Source organism: Clarias gariepinus, chromosome 20 (genome assembly GCF_024256425.1).
Source record: "Clarias gariepinus isolate MV-2021 ecotype Netherlands chromosome 20, CGAR_prim_01v2, whole genome shotgun sequence".
Lineage (NCBI taxonomy): Eukaryota > Metazoa > Chordata > Actinopteri > Siluriformes > Clariidae > Clarias > Clarias gariepinus.
In genome coordinates this window covers 6,492,485-6,497,229 of record NC_071119.1, presented here as the reverse complement: position 1 = coordinate 6,497,229, position 4,745 = coordinate 6,492,485, and positions in this window count along the sequence as shown.

Sequence of the window (4,745 nt, the reverse complement as noted above, 5' to 3'; positions counted from 1 at the left end):
TAACTTACTATTCCCTTCTCCTGGGTTTCGGATGTTGGTTTCTCCCAGAATTTCTGGAGCAGGTGTAATGGCCCTTGTACAGGCCACCCATACAGCAACTCAAATGGTGAGAAGCCTGTAGATGCTTGTGGTACTTTGCGGTAGGCACAGAAGAGGGAAGCCACTTATCCCAGTCTTTTCCGGTGTCTGCAACAAACTTCCGTAGCATTCTTTTTAGGGTCTAATTGAATCTTTCCACCAAGCCATCTGTCTGTGGGTGATAGGGGCTGGTTTTGATGGCACTGATCCCCAGCTGCCGGTGGAACCCTATTCATCAGGCGTGAGGTAAAATTGGTGCCTTGGTCCGTTATAATTTTATCTGGGATGCCTACCCTGGAAAATAGCTGCACCAGTGCGCTAATGACTTTAGGGGTGGTGATAGACCTCAGAGCGAACGCTTTAGGGAATCTGGTTGTATAGTCGCAGACTACTAGTATATATATTGGTACCTGGAACTGCTCTTCTCTAATTGACCCACCATGTCCAAAGCAATGCGGCGGAATGGAGTTGAGAGACCGACAGACAACACTAGTTTTCTGGCAGACTGGGCATGTGGTGCAATAATGCTTAACATCAGTGTACATTGATAGCCAAAAGAACCGTGAACTGACTCTAATGTACGTCTTCTGATGAGCTAGGTGTCCTGACCATGGAATGGTATGTGCAAGATGTTACACGAGAGAGTGACAGCTGGAGGGTACTACTAACCATTTACAACAAACGTTATCTTTAACATACATTCAAGGTAAAAGGTCCCCCCTACATTAGTTTCCTTCCCCTTACATGCCACTCAAACAATGGTTTTAGCGTTGCATCGGCTGCTTGCAGTTCACTAATATTGTCAGGTACATCCCAATTCACATATTTTAGTCCACTTACATCATGTTTTTATCAGTGTCCCCAGGTATTTAGCTAGCCGTCATTGCTGCCTCGTCTTCCTAGGCCCCTTACTTCCCCCTTCACATAAACTGTCACACATTTCAGGTAAAGGTTGCAAACCAGCTTAAGCCTGAGCTCTAGTCACCACCGGACATGACAGCTGTTCTGTTGGAGTTGTTTTATGGCTACAATTAGGCTCAGCATCAAAATGTCTAAGCAACTCTATTAACGTAGGCATGTCCCTCCCCAAAACCAGCTGGGAATCTCTTTAGCACCCCAACTTTTAGCAAAAAACACGCATTATTAACCACTACTGTTACCTCAACCATTGGGTAAGAACGTTCATCACCATGCACACACTGGATCAAGGTTAATCAGGCATAATCAATATTGGAGTCCAAAACATGACATTTCTTAATAAGCAAAACAGCACTACCCATGTCCATTAGAGCCTGTAACAGTTTACCATTCACCAAGACATCACACACCATCCAGTCCTTCGCCCTGTTTAGATTACAAATGTCCAAGTGCCTAGCCACATAGCATACTCCTGCTAATTTAGGCTTACGCACAGGGCATACAGCAGCTTTATGGCCAGGCTGCTGGCAGTAAAAATTCTTCTTTGGCAAGTCTTTTCCTGCTTTACTCGCCCCAGACGCCACCAGCCTCCAGTGTCCAGTCTGTCTCTGCTTGCTGTGCTGGGGTTTACCTGGTGCCGTGCTGACAGTTCCTTACAGGCATTGTTGTACTGCTGTGCCAGCTTTGCTGCTGTAAGCCCGTCTGCAGGTTTGTGTTCTCGTACCCAGGTCCTTACCTCCGGTGGGAGAACGCATAGCATCTGTTCTAGGATGATCACCTCCCCGATCTCCTCTTTGCTGCAGCTTTCGGGCCGGATTCACCTCTTGTAGAGGCCCTTCAGATGGTGGTAGGTCTCAGTCGGTGACTCTCCAGATGGTACACTGCACTGCCAGAACCGCTGACGGTAGGTTTCGGGTGAGATGTCGAACTTTTGTAGTAGCGCCGCCTTCAGGTCCTGGTATATGTTGGAACTCTCCTCATCCATTGCCGTATATACCTTCAGTGCTTGTCCCATCAACAAGGGTACCAGCCGACATACCCATTCTTTTTCTGGCCACTGTCACGTTCGGGCCATCCGTTCAAGTCGAAGAAGATAATTCTCGATGTCCTCACGAGGCTGATACTGGGGCATTTTCGTGTCTTTGCGCCATCCACGGCTGTCGCTGGGTGATGCCTCTGCTGATATGGCTGGTCGTGGACGTGGAGCAGGCGTCGGCAGGGCGAGCATGGAGTTATCTGTGTTTGCTGAGCTGGGGGTCTGTAACTGGGACACCTCTGGATCGACCAATTGGGCACTCTGGACGGTTTCCCTCAATCCCCGAGGTCCTGTAGCAGCACCTCCTCTCTGGACTGCTGTGCCACCAGAAAACTTCTTAGTAGCGCCATCATCTCTGCTTCAGGTGCCCTTCCTCTGGCTTCACTCAAGTTTTCCTCCTCCTCAAATGTGTCCCATGCTGCATCCTCTTCCTGAGCGTACTTCACCTTAGTCCTGTACGTTGCCTGATCACTGACCTTTACTTGCGGCTGGCCATCCCACTTCTAACACTACTTGTCATGAAGGCGTGGCGGTGTTGCATCACCACCCTACTTGGGGTTCTTTCTTTACCCACCCAAGCCAATGATGGCCCGACCACAGTAGCACTTTGGTGCTGAAAGGTGTTTATTGTGCAAAGGTGCTCAAGTGATCCAAACTGTGTACAGAAAATTAGGAAACGGAAAGAAAAATAAATAAAGAAACAATGATTTACAAAATATATACAAAAACTTATACACTTACACTGGGTCCCACTCAACTTTCTTACTTCCACAAAAATAAACTCCAATTCCATATACTAAATTTAACACTGTCCCTTTTTATCCACATTTCAGAGACAGTAACACAAACAGCATGTCTGCAAAATCATATTCCTTAGTATTTAAAATATATTATTAATTTACATATTGTTATAATATATTTATAATAATAATAATAGATAATACTGCCTAAATATATAAACAGGTACATGACACCCCTCTGGTTATACAAGGAATGGCTTTTACCGATTCATCGGTAATGTGCATGCTAAAAATGTGCACGCAAAATCTCATTTAACCAAGCCAGCATGTATGTTATGCGTGTATCAACCAAAATAGATTTTATGTGTAACTGGTGTATAAATGATGTATAACTGTGTGTGTGTGTGTGTGTGTGTGTGTGTGTGTGTGTGTGTGTGTGTGTGTGTGTGTGTGTGTGTGTAGCCAAAATTCGTAGCTAGCTTCTTGCCTACACTGGCATGTTCCTGCTGACCGTGGCGAGCTCCTCGTCACAGCTCGGCATGCTGGTCCACCACGTCGCAGAGATGCGCATGGTCCGATGGGTTCACCGCGTTGGGTGGTTTGTCAGGGTGAACTAACCTTGGTGACCAGAAGACGTAGCTGTAGCGGTTAGTCCAATGTAGCGTGAATGGTAAACCCAAACGCGGAAGAAAGCGAGTAGGCAGGATAACCACACGATTTACTTTAAGGACTCTCACAGAAGGGGAGCAAGGAAAAAACACAAATTTAACCTGCATCCTATAAACGCACACTCAAAATCAGAAAGCAAAACCCAAGAAGGTGAGTACTTACGAATTGGTAGACGGAAAGCCTAAACCGACATGGGCAAACTCAATGACTGAGCGTTAAGCCGTGGTTTGTTTACTCCTCTTATACTTCCTTGGTTCACGACCGCATTACTTCCGGGTCCTAGTGCCGGTCGCAGATTGAGTGTGCATGACAAGATGTTCTTTTAATAAAATGCTGCTCCTTTTTTTTCCAAACATGCCTTTTCTGATTGTGGTCAAATAGTTCACAGCACTTGTTTCCAGAACGCATCAGGCTTCTGTAGATGTTCTGTTGCATACTTCTGACATTGGATTTTATGATGGGATGCAGGTAAGGTTTTCTTCTGCTGACTCTTCCATGAAGCTCTTGTGGAACGGTGCACCACCACTCCTGAGTCTGAGTTTTTTGCAGTCAAATTGAGATTTTTCTTTCTGACCAGCATATGAGCAGTTCTCTCAGAGCGTTATCTTGGTCTTTCAGATCTTATCTTGACCTCCACAGTTCCCCTGAACTGCCATCTCCTAATTACATTTTTCACTGTGGAAACTGCAAGCTGACAATGCTTTTCTATCTTCTTGTAGCCTTCTCCTGCATTGTGGGCATCAATAACTTTCATTTTTAAAGCTTACACAGCTGCTTAGAGGAACCCATAGTTGTTGAGTGTCCGCAGGTGTGTGCACAAGGTTTGAAGAGTGAAAGTAAAGTATTTGTAAAGCTTTAAAATTCGCATTTACTAATGACAGCTGGTCCCATGCACCTGCTCTAACAAGCTGATTAAAGCCTAAAACTTTGTAAACTCTTAGGGTGCCCAAACTTTTGCACAGTGCTATAATAATGTTTTTTTTTTTTTTTGTTCAATTCATGGCATAAGAAGTAACTATGCATTAATGTTTGCTGAAACTATTGTGAATTTTTTTCATTTCCAAGAGAGACTGTGTTAACATCTTTTCAATTAAAAAATTACCAAAATCTGTTATTTATCAAGGGGTGCCTAAACTTTTGCATAAAAGTTTAATTAATTCCAAAATTTAACAGGAGCCATTGTGCATTTTTAAAACTGCGCTTATGAGTGTGCAGTTAAATTCCATGTGAATTAAGTCACACACACAGCTAGATTAACAATATGAAGTCAATATACTGTATAAAATACAGGCATATCAATAATA